This window comes from Chamaea fasciata, unplaced genomic scaffold (genome assembly GCF_029207755.1).
Source record: "Chamaea fasciata isolate MVZ Bird 193981 ecotype frontalis unplaced genomic scaffold, bChaFas1.0.hap1 SCAF_4, whole genome shotgun sequence".
Lineage (NCBI taxonomy): Eukaryota > Metazoa > Chordata > Aves > Passeriformes > Sylviidae > Chamaea > Chamaea fasciata.
The window spans coordinates 68,611,289-68,629,597 of record NW_027094089.1 but is presented as its reverse complement, the minus strand read 5'-3'; positions in this window follow the sequence as shown (position 1 = coordinate 68,629,597).

Sequence of the window (18,309 nt, the reverse complement as noted above, 5' to 3'; positions counted from 1 at the left end):
ACATTATTCTCCTCTCTGTAATTAACTCTGCTGCGCTGACACTGAAGATCATCCACTTGCCAAGGAAAAACAGTTCTCTAAAATATTTGCAAAGAACTTGTTCCTCTGCTGTTCTGCAGTGAAATTCAGTGGTTTCGTACTACTTTTCTTCTGAACACTTCCACCCTCAAGACAGAAGACAAGGAGAAATCATATCTCCGAGTTGCAGGCTTTCTGTGGTGCCTCAAAACATGGTGTCATCCTTCTCACTGGTACATACTGTGCTAAAACACACAACAATATTTTGTTAACAGAAGAATTTGAGCCATTAACCCCTTCACTCCATAATCTTGGGGGTATAGATTTGCAAAGCAGGCTGAGGGCAGACTGAATTTGCAAAGAGCTCTGACGGCGCCAGCTGCAAAACCTGTTTCCCTAGAAATTCATTCTGAAAAAAGCTGGGTTTTTCATCCAATTGTTCATGCAGTACTGCCATCTCGTGGTCCCTTCTGCTTCAACTCTGCTTTGACTGCAAAAAGCAGGTGAGAATAGCCTGCTAATCCCAGCAGAAATAGTGTGTGCTGTTATCCTGCCAAATGCCTACTTGGATGCATGAGCAGGCTGTGCTTAGGTTGTCTGCCAAAGCCTGTGGGAAGAAGATCTAAGGCAGAAAAGGATCCTTCAAACACATGGACTCAGGGAACTTCCAAAAGGAAGCTTACCCTGTAAAGGCAACAGTCCAGCTGTATTTTCAAACAGAAAACGAACAACAATGAATTACTATCTTCACTTCAAAAAAAACCAAACAAAATCCAAACACAAAATACAAAAGCAAAAATAAAATGACAATTAAAGAGTGACTGGATTGGGAAGAGAGCACAAAAGTAATTTAAAAACTGTTGGAGTAAGTGCTTCGTGAACAGCCTGATTGACTTTCAGTTTAGCATTCTCCTCCTTCCCCAGAGATCCACAAGCTGTAAACGCGTGGACCCCAAAGGTTCCACTGCTCAGTATTTTAAAAGCATGGAATGCTCATAGCCAGCTGATGGGATATGTAATGGGATTTGAACTGCGTGGGATTTGTTCACTGGCAAACACCAACAGAGCCAGACTATGGCTGTAATTCCACAGTTTTATGAATCACCTGCTGAAATCAATGGGACATCGAGCCTGCTCGAGATTACACATGTGCTGACGTCTCTCTCCCTGAGTCAAGGCTGTATGGTGGAGAATAAATTACCCAGCCAGATACAATTGACATATCAAGGAAGATGTAAGTTTGAGATTGGAGTATCTTGATTGCCCTAAGACGCTGAAGGTGCTGTTGGTATAATACACAAATAATCCATTAAAAATCTTTTCCTCTCCCAGGCTGGTCTGCAAGTTGTTGACATCAGAGTGTTGCTGCACAAATATCATTTAAGGCTGAGACATAGTTTCTGTTAATAGATAAGGTGGATAAACTTGTGTCCATACCTGACTGGTGATCCCAAAGGACGTTCAAGTAGTGCTGGTGTTTGGGCCATTTTGTATGGTCTGAATTTTTTCGCCTTCATGAAAAAATTTGGGAGCACATTTGCCATGCTTTCACCAAAACTGATTTTTTTATTATGCATTCCTATTAACACAAAATTTAGATGGCTTTTATTAATGACCATTATTATTGGCAATATAAGACTAATAATTTTGCAATTTATGGAGATTTTTAGGAAGCCTTCTGGCTTATGCTTCACTTTTCAGTTGGCTGAGAAGGATTTGAATTTTAATAGTTATGCAATGGCAAAAAAAAGTGCCTGATCTCTAGGCTTGAAATAGTATGTTCACCTGAAGGGTTGAGTTTTCTTTTTGTTTATTGGTCAAATGACTGACCATTCACTGCCTTTCATGTAGCAAAAGCTGCTTTCTGTACCAAATAGCCACCACTGCACTGAACACTTACTTCGCTGCAGGTAGGAAGTCAAATGTAAGAACTTATTATCTAGCAACAAGTGCCATCTGAGTCTTCTGTGCTCCCATGAGGAGGGGTTTTTTTTTATTTTCTTACCATAATGTAATATTTCCTTTGACAGTTTGCAGATTAAGTACACATTTTCCTCTAGCTCTGAAGCAGAGAACTTGCAGTGAAAAAAAGGCAAGTCTGTAATTTCATGTTGAAATGTCAAACTACTTTGGAGCTGGGCATTTTTCTTTGTTTTCCTGTTCTCACATACTTTATTCACTTCACATCGTTCCTTTTTAGGAGAGTCCCCAGAAGTGTGTGTAGACTTTTTAGTTCCATTTTGGATCACTGCAGCCACTTGAAATATCTATGGACTTAATGAACCATCTCAGCTATAATAAATAAGAAATACTGACCCTGGAGACCCAAAAAATACTGCATCATGTCATTATTTCTCAGGTTTTTCTCAAAGAATAAACTTGGGGCTACCATCTAAGAAATCAGTCTGCCCACACATGCTGAGCTCCAAAATGCTCTCAGAAAGAGTCAACCTTTTTCTCAAGAAGTCTGCCTGTGAAAGCAAAGGCTGGGGAAACAAAAACTCTCCCCAGAAATGTGGAGGGATATTCGGTATCTGAAAGCTGCTTCATCATGACCAAATTGAGCTGATTCTGCAGAAACTTCAGCCTGAGTGACTCTTGTGCATACAACATCCTTCAAAGGACAGCGTTTTCCAACAACAAATTATTACCAATCACAGAAGCCTGGCATCTTCACTTTGTAGGAGTGGTACCTCTCAGAGCCACTGGATGGACTATTTTAAAAGCATTTTAGCATGACAAAATTATACCAGGAACCGTCATGAGTGGAACCCTTGTGAAAGAGTCTCAGATTTTCCTCCTGATCCTGTTAATCACAATGGTCCCTCCCCCTGGCAGGCGGGTGATGCTGTACAGCCTCAGATTGCAGAAGAGCTGCTCCTATTGGAAAACAAACAAAACAAAACAAAAAACACACCCAGGGAGTGGCTGGGGAAGAGCTGAAATGAGTCATGGACTACAGCAAGGTCCTTCCTGCCATTCAAGCCTGATGGGTCAAATGCAGGAGATAAAAAATTGGAGGGGGAAATGAAAAAAATATTGTCATAAGGATAAAACACACTGATCATTGCAATTTTTCTTAGAGTTGCAAAAATAAAAGTTAATTCCAGTGATGATAACAGCTATTAGCATTTATGATGAATTAAATTTATAGTCACTACTGCATGCTTGAATAAAATTAATATCTACAGTCATATTCTATGTCATGTGCTGAAAAGGGCGTGCTTTGTTCTCACCTGATTTTTGCATGTTCCACAGTTTTTGCCTTATACTTTGCTGGAGGAGAAGAAGGGATTGATTTACAAAACAAAACTTGCCAAAAATTTGCAGAGACAAAAGAAACTGAGCTAATTATACAGGTTTTGAAGGTAATTCAAATAATTCATCAAACCATATGGTGGGATATCAGGGAATAATGGCAAGCTGGAAATATCCAGCAAAATCCTGAAGCTGTTAGAGATGTGGTACCACACTGAATTCTGCAGTGGCTTCATCTGAAGGTAATTTTGAGCACCATTTAAATACTCCAGGTTTCACCACATCCTTGAAGCAAGGATGAAAACCGAACTTGTCGTGTTTTTTAATCCATCTGTTCTACAATCCAGCCTTTCATTCCTCTTTCAGCTCCAGCACAGCAAATATCATCATTGTGCAATGGATTTATCTAATCAAACCTGTTCAGCACATGCTTTTGATGTATTTATGCAGGAAGGCGCCAGGTGATCTCACCAGGTTCTACGCACGTTGGGGTGAAGCACCCCTGACTCATGTTTTATCAATTACATTTTTCATGCCTTCAGCTCACTGAGAGCACAACCTTCTGGGTAAGTTTAGCCAAAGTTTGTCAAGTATGGCTACTGGCAGTGGAGCTGCCTTAGGAGAAGGGGTGTGATTTCAGAGAATTTTACACAGTTACAGATCACGGTGCAGGTGGTAGAAGAAGCACTGACTTGTTCCTTCTGGAAAAGGGTGAAATCAGGTTTTCAGGACTGACTAGAAAGTGCTGGCTTAGTTGGATAAAAGAGTCATGGGAAGGAAACATACAGATTATGTGCCATTAGCCAGACTGGTATCTGTTATGTGGAAATTCTGACTGTAAAATGCTCTTATCAACAAGGAGAAAAATGTTTATTCACTTCTAAAACTTGGGAAGATATCCAGAAAATTACTGTTGCAATTGTCATATTTTATAAAAGATCGTGTGTAAGTGTATACTGTTTAAATTTGGGGGACTGTAAATCAATTTATATACTCTTTTCCCAAGTAGCAAGTAACAGGACAAGAGGAAATAACCTCAAGCTGTGGCTCTGGAGGTTTCAGTTAAACATCAAGAAAAGATTCTCCACTGAAAGGGTGGTGAAGCAATAGAACAGCCCCTGGCCTTGGCAGTGCTGGGTTAATGGTTGGACTTGATGATCCCAAGAGTATTTTCCAACCTAAATAATTTTATGATTCCATGAATCTACACACAGGTCAATGGTTACATACAAAGTATAATCTTTTTTTTTTTTTTTTTTTTAACTGACTGCATCTCTGAAACAGCAATTGTAAAATTATGAAATACCATAATAGTTAGGTACAGAGTGCCTAATCTTTAAAAGCTGATATGGATATGATGAACTGATCAGTTCACTACAATAAAATTATAAGGCATGACTGTACTGTATCCAACTTCAGAGCATTACAAGAAGTAAATTGTCCAAAAAATACATAAGAATATTTGTGATAAAAAATAGAGATGCAGTGTTTCATAAAAATAATTTCAGGAATTTCCTTGGATACTCTCTTTTTATCTTTATCAGAGAGGATGTGAGGAAGCACAGCATCATAAAATATATTTATTTCTCTTAGATGCTTTCCTTCTGAGGAAAACTTGAAATACAGTGGTCTAACTGAGACAATTCTTTCTAGGAAAAGAATGTCTCATCAGAGAAGAAATGTTCCTCAGGAAAACAGGTTTGAAACCATCTGGGGAACCTGAACATACATGAGCCCACAGTACCCTGTAGTTGTCACTCCACTTTCTGTCAAATTTTTAAAGTTATGTCAGTCAGAAAAAGTTCCCAGTAGCTGGGGAAAAGGGAATATCACACCCATTCCTGAAAAAGGGTAGAAAGGACACAAAATTCTTGCCTCTGCCTTGGAGAGACATGGATATGACTGATGGATAGATGGATAGATGGATAAATGGATGAGGAACTGGCTGGTGGCCACATCCTGAGAGTGGCAGTTCATGTCTCAATGTCCAAGTGGAGGCCAGCAACAAGTGGCGTTCCTAAAGAACCCACACTGGGGCTAACGCTGTTCAATTATCTTCACTAAGGTGTAGATGGTGGGATCAAGGGCACCCTCAGTAAGATTGCACAGGAAGCTCCAGCACAGGAAGGCATGGATCTATTACAGCAGGACCACAGAAGAGCCACCAAAATGATCAGAAGGCTGTAGCCCTTCTCTGGTGAAGACAGGCTGAGAGTACTGGTGTTGCTCATCTTGGACACAAGAGGAGTTTGGGACGAACGTGCTCCAGCCTTTCATACATTACAGGGAAAGAAAAAAAGATGGAGAAAGATTTTTTGCAGTGCGTGTAGTGACAGGACAAGGTGCAGTGATTTTAAAGAGTGTAGATTTAGGCTGGATATAAGGCAGAATGTTTTTGGAATGAGTGGTGAGGGCACTGGAACATGTTGTCCAGAGAAGTCATGGGTTCACCATCATTGGGAATATTCAAGTCCAGTTTGGATGGGCCTTGAGCAACACAATATAGTGAAAGACATCCCTGCCCATGGCAGGGTGTTTGGGTTGGTTGATCTTTAAAGGTCTCTTCTTACCCAAACCATGCTTCTATGTTTCTATGATTCTGTGTGGATTTTTCAGACAGCATATGTCTTTAACAGGACTCATTGTCCTAATTACAAAATTGTGGTAGTGCTCTGTGGTCAGCCAGTCAACTACATTAAAAATGTTTTCTGTATGTTTCCTAAGCTTAACAGATATTACATCAAGCAGATGCCTGAATGCAAATGATGACGTTAGCAGAAAAATGTTTGTAAATTACATTGTTTTTTCAGTCTTTCTGAATTTCCTAGAGTGCTAAATGGACAGATTTTAAAAGCCTCATTACATTACTTTCTGTGTAATTTAATGGCACTTCAACAGAGGTAAGACAGGAAGCACAAACAAATAAAGGACAGTATTTAAAACCTATTTATATATTGCGTGTATACATACACAGACGTGTGTGTGTGTGTGTGAGAGGCATATTACATGGATATTTATACACTCATGCATATGCTTTGACTGTAAGATTTTCTAAGAAAAAGAAATCAATGTGCCTCAGTTTTCAGGAGAGGCTGATGCTTCCTGCCTTTGAAAATTCCAATTGTCTGTCTGCCACTAAGAGTCACTTTTTCTGGCACGTTTCTTAGGAGATGTACAGGGAAGACCTGAGGGTCTGCAGGCCTTCCCACAGCACATCTCTTCATTGGAATTGAATATTTCTCCTGGCAATGAAGGTGAATAGAAGAAATGCATTAGGCTGAACAGTTGTTACTGCTTTTGCTACCACCACAAAATTCTGCATTTTTTCTGCACCAGCATTTTTCAAAGGAGGCCTCACATGCCATCCTTCATTTATGTACAGTGGTATTACAGTTTACTTTCAGGTTTATTGTGAGGAAGAAGTGAAAGTTTAAGTTACTTACGTTAGTCATATATTGAAATAATATTGGAACAGGTTGCTCAGTGATGCTGGAGGGATGAGGAAGAAGGGAGGAGGAATTTTGTACAGCTGAGAAATCCAGGAACTTGCTCTCAGTAAGGACTTTTTAGCAACTCTGCTCCTCTGCTTTCTTCTTGATCATGCCAGGAATCCACTTCCTAAACCTGAGTTTTTATTTGGACTCATGTGTTTTAGAAAATCCAGCTCAATATGTATTTGAAATTATTTTTATCCACAACAAGAGATAAATCTTTAAATCTATTTATTTAAAAATAAATATTTTTATCCATTTTTATCTATTTCCACAGTAGAAGACACTTTTCCTTTCATACAAGAAAGTGTTGACATAACATCTCGAATGTTTGGGAAGCTCTGACTCACTCTGCAGAGGATAATGGGTGGGACTTGGATTGAGACCAGAATCCTTTCACTGGAGAGGCTTTTCACTCAGTCTGCTGTCTGGGACAACATTGTGAAAAGCTGTTGATATCTCACTGTCTTCCAAAACCCAATTTGCCCCTGGATGAAAGGCAAGCTATCAATTTAATGTCTTCTCTCCATGTTCACATATGAGATCAAATCTAGCTTGGTCATAGGAAATATTTATTTCTAAATAATTTTTTGTATTTTCCATGTTTAGGCCACTGCTCTCTTGAAAGTAGTGTGGTGTTTCTAAGCTGTCTTCGGGAGAATTTCCATTCCCTAGATGCTGTTTCCCTCCTTTTCCCCCACAGAAATCACTTCCTGATCTAAGTTCTCTTGTTGGTAGTGTCCCTTCTTCATTTGCATGGACCTGAGGCAACAATTCCAGTGGTTTCACTCTGTGTGAGTGTCTCTGGCAATTTGAATAATCTCCATGCACAGCAAACAGCCAGGGATACCCAGACTGTAGTTAATGCTTTGTTAATTAAAAAATTGGGCCTAAGCTGCTCAGAGCAGAATAGTGGAGCAGAGGACATCTCTCTCTGTCTTTTTGGTCCATCACCAGTATTTATGTTGCTGGAACCACTCAAGAGTCAGAAAGTCTGACAGAAATGAGCTTCACCAGCTTTCAGGGTTTCAGCCAATTGGCACACCACAATCAGCTGTTGTTGGGTGCAAAACAACTAACTCCAACCTGTTCTGGAAGGTTGCTCCCCCACTTCACTGCTGTCAGGTTGTTCTCCTTCCTCTCTCTCAAAAAATGGTCACCTTTCCCCCTTCAGTTTCCTCTAGTGATTTGAGGAGACCCTAGGCTTTTCACCTTTTCACAGCTGTCACGATCCGCTCACACAAGCGGGGTTCGTGATGGTTCGTTTTAGGGATCTCAGAGGGCAAAAGACACAGGGGGGACAAACTCAGTTTATTCAATCACAAATGCACCTTTATTTAGTGCCAACAAATGCGATGGTGGGGAGAAGAAATAGAATAGTAAGAAAGACAGAAAAAGAGGGGAAGGGGATTATAGCTACCAACGTGGAGGGACGAGTCCTCAAGGCATGAAGATGCCTATAGACACGATCTTCTCCAGTGGGGTGATCACAAAAGTGAGCGGGGGTCTCCAGGGTTTTTATAGGTAACCGAAGCGAGGGGCACAGAGCCAAAGCAGGAACCACCTGGTTAGAGGTTGAATGCTCAGGAACAGGCTGCAAACTGTACCTTTGTCACGGACAGACCAGTTTGGACAGGTGGCCTGGGCTTGGTCCCTTGTGCCATTGTTCTTGCGTTCCGTTCTCATGGGGCTGCATGCCAGTCCTCCGAGGCTTGGCAAGCGTTTCATCTCAGCCAGGCCAAGGACTCCTTTCAGAATCTGTGTTCTCAGTCCTCAATCATTGGAGACAGTTGTGAGGCAAATCACATCCTTGGACAGACTCTGACAACAGCACGTCTTCTACAGAATAAGTAGCCTGACATCTCTAAATTCACTTTATCTCCATGCTGCTGTTACAAGTTGCAGGTAAATTCAGCACAGGGATGCTGACAAGTGTTGCACTGATGAATGCTTATAACAGAAGAAGCAATAAATACTGGAAGTTGTATACATTGCAGATATTATTTTAAAAACATGAACAGCCTCCACCTAACCAGACAAAGAGAAAAACAAAACTGCCAGGAAAATAGTTTGCCTGCTAAACTGTCTTTCACAAGCAACACATTCTAGGCAGGAGAAACTGGGTCAAACAATACATGAAGGAAGGGAAATAAGCTGCATTTTTATTTCATTAACAAAATGAGGGAGAAGGGGCATTGAAGATGCAAAAGGGTAACTTCAAGTGGAGAGTCTGCAAGGAAACATAGTAATGAAGGCTGTGAAAAGGAAACTTTTAAACAGCAGATGAGATGTGATTCCAACCTCTAAAGCCAAAAAAGGAAAGAGGTCTTTGGAAATCAGGACAGGACAGAAGATTCCTTCAAGTGAAACAAAAAATCTTGTGTGAATTAGGATGACTGGAAACAGAAACTGGGAGGACTAAAAGTAATGTGCAATAGGAAAGGGAAAATCTATTTCTACAATGAAGAACAATTGAGAACAGATGGAAAGGACACATTACAAAACCATAATATTTATTTAATTAACACTCAATATTTTTTCATTACTTTCTCACCTGACAAGTTGTAACAACTTTCCACTAACTGGAAATCAAGAACTTAAATAAAAATGTAAAACAGTCTATGCAGAACTGTTTCTTCACACACAGAAACTCCAAAAACCTGACATGGACCTCTGAATTTTTTTTTTTCTCTTTTTGGTACAAGTATCATTTTGTCACCATGAACTAGTGAAAGATAAAAATAATATGCTGCATAAAAAACAAGTTCACTAAAATCATACCTAACTTGCTGCAACTATTTTGGCTGGCAAAGAGAATTCTCATTCAAGTAGAAAAACTCTGACAGTTCCTTCTATTTAAAATTTAATTAGAAATATGCTTGGAGAATCACAGCCTCTTTAGCTAGCATTTTCAAAGAAATTACAATCCTAGATCTGTGTGCTCCCACCTCTAAGCAGAAACAGTAAAATTACTATTTACCTCTTGTGTTGTTGTTGTTGTCACATGAAATAAATTTCTTCATACTGTGAAATCAGTAATGTTTCAAACATAAGCTTTTGTCGTTGTGTCTGAAAAAAACAATTTTGGAAAATATTTCCCTAGAAAAATGGAGACAATTGGGAAGGAAGAACTAACAAATCAAGTATGACATGTTACGCAATGCAGATTCCCTTGGGTATCAATAAACATGGCAAAGCCAGGGAGGATTTTATGGATCACACATCTAAAGAACAAAGCACAACACTGCACTTTGACAAAAAGTGTCTCATAATGAAGATACTAAATTAAATGTTTTCTTCAATGAGCCCCAGTAACCAAAGCAAACAAGGGAATAATAATGAGCCTTGGAAATATTACCCATGAAAGAGGATCAGGTAGTGTCTTTGATGAAAAGCAAAAATCACTCCAAATCAAACAAGTCTCTGCACATCATCACACTGAGTTCTCACATTTTTGGCTGCAGGCACATTTCATATGTAACCTGGTTTGACAAGTTGCACTGGAAGAATGCCAGGACTAGAAAATCTACCTCTTTCAAACTACACAACTGCAATAAATACAAACTTTTTGCACTGATTTTGTTCCCTTTGAAATACTGAATGTTGAGGTCCTTCCTTTCCTGGACCATGTCTGAATAGCCTTCTCCAAGACGCTTTGTCCCAGATGTGAACAGAGAATGATGAATGCTAAAGCATACAGCAAAAAACTTGACCTGGGCATCAAACTCCAAAACTTACTTTGAAGACTGTGTTTGAGTTGAGGACTGTCAGGATAAATTCTGCCTCTGCCATACTGTATGCAGTCAGGCGAGTTCAGGAGAATTGCAAAGGATGCATACAACACAGTTTGGTCCATTAGCTTCTGCCATTATCTAACCTCCTTCAGTTTTGGGTGTAATCAGTAGATTAAATCCTGTGCCAGCAGATCACAGAATCACTGAATTCCTCAGGACAGCTTTTTTATTCCAGGTTACAAATATACCCTGTGAAGTTGGGGATATACATCTAATTTCCTAGCAGAGGTTTTCCAAGAAGTTCTAGTTCATGGAACATTTTGATTATTTGAATAATGATAATTATACATAAAAAGCAATGCTGATGAGTGATGGACAGAGCAGAATAGACTTTTTAAGTACATTAAGTTTACTTTAATTGCCACCTCTGTTTAAATGGGAGGGCCATTTTGCTAAGGGTTGGCATATAGCTAGTATTTTGTCCTTATTTTACTCTAAAGATTTTTAACATTGGGCTACTTCTGATTACCCTTGAAATTAAAAGACAAGAGGAAATGGCCACAAGTTGTGCTAGAGTAGACGTAGATTGAATATTAATGAAAATTTCTTCACTGAAAGGGTGGTCAAGCATTGAAAGAGGCTGCTCAGGGAAGTAGATTATTAACCATGCCTAAAGAGAGTTAAAAGATGTGGATGTGGCACTTGGGGCCATGGTTTAGTGTTAGGCATGTCAGTGCTGGGTTAATGGTTGGATTCACTGATCTTAAGAGTCTTTTCCAACTTGATCAATGTTTTCACTCCGTTATTTGATAACTAAAGTTTGCAAGGAAGCAATGAGATGTATGCTAGAAAAGAAACTGTACTGAACTTGATTTTTTGGCCTAGTGGATGAGTTCTATAGAGACAAGAGGTCAGTAAAATCGAGTAAAAAAATCTGTGTAAAACGTTGATGGTTAGGAATGGTGAGGTCTCAGACAGACCCCTAGTTTCCACAGTTCATGTCAGCTTTTTTTATTGCCCATGATTGTGCCTCCTTCTTTAGTGTAGCTCTGTGCCTGTCTACCTGTGAACCCATTACTCTTCCCAAACAGTTTATAGAAAGACTGGATACCTCACACAGTCCTCTGTATTCCTGTCATGAAGGTGACACATTAGAGATCAAATACCTTAACACCTAAGTTTTGGATCATTAAACCTTTTAGCAGGAATTTTTTTAACTTCGCTCTCCAACTGTGGGACTAGGGAGCACAGTTGTGTCTCAAGTCACTGTGTCTGCAAGTCAAAACCATGTAAAAAATGCTGGTTTACAGCACACTGCACTTGAGGAAATGGGCATGAAAATTGTATTTTACTTACATGTTCAGAGGAAGCTTTTCAGAGGTCTATGACTCAAGCCAAATCATAGATAATTTCACCAAAACATCTCAAATTTCTTCAAGTCAAGTAGAATGTCTTCTCAATAAATGTGAAAAATTTAAGTGAATTCTGCTTACATGTTCTAGGACCAGAAATCTTGAAGAAAAGAGCTTTTATCTTCTGGAGGAGACTAAGCAAGCGAAACAGTCCAGAAGCACTTGGACAAATACAGTGCTTGGAAAAATTTGTTTTGAAAGAGAGCACAGAGAAAATGAGACTAGAAATCATTCTGCAGTGTCAGCTCGGTGACTTTTTTGTGCCTTCTGCTTAACAATGTTTACTTTGTAAAATAATGGAGTGTAGGATGTGAAAATGGGTTTCTTTGGAGAAATAAACAGCGGTAACTGAATTGCTACCAAAAAAAATGAAAGGGAAAACAAGGAAGGAAAGAGAAGATTCTTTTGGGGCCTGAGATTTGTGTAACATACATTTGTGCAAAGTTGGCAAGACTTGTGGGTGCCTGATGATAATTGCAAGGGGCCCCACAGGCACAAGTTCAAGGCAGAACTTAGTCCTGTTAATCACAAAAGATGTAAGAAGCCAAATGTGGCACACAATTAAGGCAGGCTACTGGAGAAAACAGGTCACACAATAGGAAGATGCTCCTTTCCCCTCCATACCTCTTGGCCAGGCATGGCACCACAGCAGGCAACAGTGAAAGATGCCCTAGAAAGTGTGCACCAAGTCAGCACACACAAAATAGAGCTGGGTTAAGAAAAGATTGATGAAGGAGTTAAAAAATCCCATGCCAGAATGAGTATTAATCACAAGACTGATGGTATTCAAACAATTTTGAGAGATTCAAACCAGAGATTCATCTTCTAGGAACAGAGCTGACATTTTTCTGAAGGTTGGAGTATTCATAAAGCCTAATAAATCATACAGGAAATGTAGGAAATCTGTCAGAACAAAACCCACAGAATAAGGGGCTAAAAAAAATATTTCCCCTGAAATTTCATGGTTAGATTTTCAAAATTAGCTTTTCAATACATTAACTTGCATTCAAAGAACGCCTGAATTTAGAATACCAAGAGCTGTGAAACCAACCAAAATATCACCTTTGAATTTAGGGACTTCACTGAGAGTTTTTCTCAGAAAGAAGAAATGGATCACGTGTTCTCCCTTAAAGATGTAATGATCCCATCTCTGAATCAGCTGGCTGGAATCTGCTTCCAGTAAAATCAGCAATGGAAGCCAAAATATCTATGGAAAGATGAAATCAACTACAAATGAACAAAAAGAGTGTCCTTAAAAGTAGTGCGGGATGAAGGATTTTTATTTTTCTGGCCAACAGACTCTCTCTTATTGAGACAGAGAAATAAGTTTGAATCTGAACCAGGAAGCCAGCAGAGATGCCCTGAAGTTATCAGAACCTAGAGTAAACTTCTTCTAGCTGAGATGCCATTTTAAGATGGATGAGACCCTACAAAGGTTCCCAGACTTGTAAATGGCATTAAAACTGGAGAAGTAAGCCCTCACAAGAGCTTGTAAGACTGTGAGTGCTGTCAAATGTGTACCCAAACCTTCAGTTTAAGTTTTCCAAACAGGGTAAACAGTTAAACATTACTGGTTAGCCTAAGTGTCAGGAAAGACAACAGTTTTTTTACAGAAAATATATATAAAAGTACAGTGATAAAGAAGATCTCAAGGAGACGAAAATCTTGAAAAGTTGCATCGGAAATCCAAGCCTCTGCTCCTATTCCATCAAATCTGAAGAAAAGCTCAAATGGCTAACAAGGATGCAACACTGGGAAATTCCTGGAACCAGATTCTGCACGCAAGTTTGCATATACCCAAGGAATTTGGCTGAAATTTAGACTTCAGTATATGTTCTTAAAACTGCAGTGAAAGAACTCTAGATTTACGTAATAAGCCAGTTGTGTTCACAGTGGACATCTGGTGTAATTTTGTGTTTGGCATCCTCAGTCTGTCTTTACATATACAAGTTCAATTCTTATCATAACTCACTCCACAATTAGGCTTTTTCCCAGTAAAAGGAGATGAGAGTTCTCAATTCACTGGTGAGAAATAATGAACTGGATCTCTAGGTGTAATAATTTAAACAGCATGCAAGATTGGGAGAAAATCCAAGATTTTTATGCTCCTATTTTGCAGTTCTGAAGCACCATGATAAAATTTTTAAGAAATCAGTTCAAATGTTTTTTTCAGGAAAAAAAATATTCAGCAGTCAGTTCAAGAACTAATGACATTTCTGTGGAGGAAACATGCAGGATTCTGGAGGCTTGGGTTAACGGTTCCTGAATAACCTGTGGAGGAAGTGTTTACACAGGGTTTTAGAAGAAAAGTAAAAGGGCAATGAAGGAAGATGATTCATAGATGAGGAACTCTCAAGCCTCCTCTTAGAGGGCAAAGCTGGAATAAATTAATAGTAAAGAGAATTTGGCAGTGGGAAGAGCAAGGAAACAAGGCAGCTGCAAAGAGGAACTTTAATCTCTACAGGCTCTGGATCAAAATTCACTGTCACAATACATTTAGGGGTGGAAGACAACACAGTGAGTTAATCCCAAGGTGTATAAAGTGTCTGTAAAACACGAAATATCACTAAAAGGATGAAAATATGAAGTGAAGGTGACTTGGAAAGGGCAGGTCCCAATAATAAATAAATCATGCAAAGGCGCATGCAAAACTCAGATTAGCAGCAAACCAGCAGGAATTTACCCCTTTTGAGAGGAGGATAAGCTATTTTGATAGCATAATCCCCAAAGAGGTGTCAAATTTTAAAAAATCTGGCTGCAGAGTCTGAGCATCATGAATAGTGTTTATTTAGATATCTTGGAGCAGGAGGTGTTTTCCTATGCCTGTTAGCACATTACAGAGGATTAACCCAATTACATCTCCTCTCACCTTTCTGCCCACAGGCAAGGGCAATGTGAGAATATATGAAAGATTACTTAATATGTAAGAACCCAGAGTGTCTGCTTTTTCAGTTCCACCTGGGTCCATAGTGCCTGTATCAAATTTATATCTGTAAGGTGATATCTTGAGCAAATTATTAGAAAATTCACATATAAACCTACTATATTCTGGTGCTGTTCTTGCTCTGTGCTGACCGCAGACTGACTCAGGTGGAGGACCAATGCAAGAAACAAATACCTCCTGTGAGCTTTCCATGAAATTTATACCAAAGAAAGTTCTCTTGACAAGATAAAGAGATACAATTCAAACTCAGATTTGGGATTATGACACCACTAAAGGCAAAGATATAGACGAAAAAAGATAAGACAAACAGAGAAAATAGATATATAAATAAACAACGCAGATGGTTCTGTGTCCTGCATAGAAGCAGAGAAGAGTTCATTAAATGGAATGAGGCATCTGCCCATCTCTGCATGGATGGATTAAATGGTCTGGAAAGGAAGAATCCAGATCAGATGTTCAGTTCCTGAGAGAAATTTTTGTCCATTACTCCGTTCATGATGGGGAAAGGTTCTGTTTGGACTTGGGATTTTCACCACACCACCAGGGTTGTTTCCTCCCTCTATAGCAGTATCACCAGTGGTTTGCTAAGGACTAGGTTTTAGGAGATTGTAGAGCTTGCTTTGAGGAATGACTTGGAAAGAAAGTGAAATTGTCACTCATGGCATGTTCTACTAATGCCACAAGCGTTTTTCCTTTTTCGGCCCCTAGGCTTTTAGGGAAGGGAAAGTGAGGATGAACACAATAAAATCAGTTTGAACTCTGCCTGTAATTAAAGATTACAGATTAATGTTGACAAACTCATCCCTTGAATTATTTGAGAAGTGTTACTCGAGGTCAAAACAGTAACAGGCTCTGTATCTTATTAGGGATTAATGTGCTTTCAAATGAAAGATCACAAAAGCCTCCTTTCATCCAGAGATTTGCTTCCTAACTAGTTTAATCAGATGAAGTTTCATAATGAGTGCGCTTAGTAGTTAGATATTTTCCCAAACAACATTGGGTCATTTGGCCTAATGCAGTGTTTCCCTCAGTGGATGAAAGCTTGCTACAGCAAAAACAGAATTTTACTTAGTAATTCAGAGGGAAGCTTTGTTCTGTGAAAGTAAAAAGAGGTTCTGGGTAGCACCAGATGAAAATGTCCCATGCTTAAGATACAAGTTATCTATTTGGTGCTTTCATGACTCTTTCATAATAGATTTTGAAAATTTATTTGTGACCTAGGTAGGTCTTAAGGAACAAGCTGCAAATGTAAATGTGACCCTACAGGATAAACGCAGAACACCAACAGGGGTTTTTACATAGTATTCAGCCCAGGATTCCTGTGACCCATAAACGGGCATGATTAAGGGGAAAACACACATTCAGTGTGACTCATTGAAGGTTGATTTCAGGAGCCTTGTGTCTGAGCATAGCAAGAGCCACACAGAGCAGGCAAAGCCCTCCCAGACTCTCTGTGTGCCACAAAATGCAGTTACAAGAGTATTGCTCTGGAAATGATGGAAAGACAACAGACACCAATTTTACCTGAATCCAGTGATGGTAAAACTTTGAAAACACAATTTAAAGCACCAGGATGGCTAATCCAGGTGGAGAATGTGCAGTGTCCAGCCAAATGCCTCTGTATCAAGAGATGCACTACCAACACTGCAGGTTTAAACTCCCTTTTCATCTGCTGCATAACAGACATGGTGTTAGGGAGAGTGGCAGGCAACCCCACGCCCTGGGGAGAGTAATTTAATCTCTTCCCATCTCTGACACGCTCCTTAGTATTGCTCACATCTAATTTCACAGAAAGTGGTTCAACAAAGGATGTGTCATTCCAGATATATTTGCACATGAGTAACTGAATCTTGTGACCTTGACTGGCATCTTTAGAAAAACTAACAATAAATAAGCCCACATGTATTGCATGAACACACTTTTTTACCCAATCAAACACATCTTTTGGAGAAGCATGGGCTTTTCAGCATCTACTCCACAGCTTATTGCATGGACAGCCACCACAGAATGGAAAATATGTACCACACAGTCACCAAAGAGCAAAATAACTTCCCTGTGTTTTAAAGTCTTTTGTAAAGTATTATTAGCCTAAGGTGAGCCAGAGTGACTGCAGGATCTGACCGTCTCAAGTTTTTCCAGCATGCCCTTTGTCTTATTCCACTTAACTCCTCTGATTCACTGCAATTTAGATTCTATTAGCCAAAAAAAACCCAAAAAAAAAAAAAAGTGCAGGCTCTGAGTCAACTTGCCTGAACAGAACAATTTCCTCACTGTTATTTCTCAGGAACCAGGAGGTTTTGATTCTGGAACAAAACCCTAACCAACTGCCCAGGAAGAGAGTGATCTTCCCATTCATCTTCCCAGAGCTTAAAAAGCCACGATTTTTAATGTATATATGTACACAACACACGTAGACATCCACAAATGTATTCACAGATCAGAAATTAATCTGACATTAAATCCAAAAGTAGTAGTTGCAATGTAAGACTGAGAGTACATATGTTGCAAAAGTGGGTTCTAAACAATCATAAACACCATAATAATCATGTCAGTGGAGATAAGCTGTTAGACTTTGACTTGGAAAACAGGATCTCCCACCTTGAATTCACAGAATTTAATTAAAAACTAAATAAGACTGCTGTAGGGAGGAATAGGAATTGATTATTCTGAATCAATTGAGTCTGAAGTACAAAAATAGAGCTGTGTCGTCTCTGGGGAGAATGGATTTAGAACTGAGTTGATTCTCAGCTTCTTTTGGAAGCCCTGTTCAGCCCACGTCTGTAGAGATACTTTATATAAGAATACATCTATACCTCTCAAGTGTTTCAGAGAGCTGGATTTGTCACTTCTTGTTCACAGTGGACAGCACCATAAATGTCCTTGAATGCTGCAAGTAGCCATGGTCATCTGCTATGGTTCAGTGCTGGGTTAATGGTTGGAATCAGTGCTCTTAGAGGCCTTTTCTGACCTTAACAATGCTATTCCTTCCTTCCTTCCTTCCTTCCTTCCTTCCTTCCTTCCTTCCTTCCTTCCTTCCTTCCTTCCTTCCTTCCTTCCTTCCTTCCTTCCTTCCTTCCTTCCTTCCTTCCTTCCTTCCTTCCTTCCTTCCTTCCTTCCTTCCTTCCTTCCTTCCTTCCTTCCTTCCTTCCTTCCTTCCTTCCTTCCTTCCTTCCTTCCTTCCTTCCTTCCTTCCTTCCTCCCTCCCTCCCTCCCTCCCTCCCTCCTTTCACCCACTCCTCCCAAAAATATTTAAGCCCAAACAGAAACAGATATAATGCTGAGAAAGTGGTTTTGCTATGCTGTACAGTTCACAGTCCACAAATTTCTGCCATGAAAAATGCTCATTTTGCTATTACAGTGTGGCACTTTGGTTCAGTAAGAAACATCTAGAAGTTCTCAAACATATATTTTAGATATTGCTGTGATGATAAATGTTTTCAATAGCCCCCAAA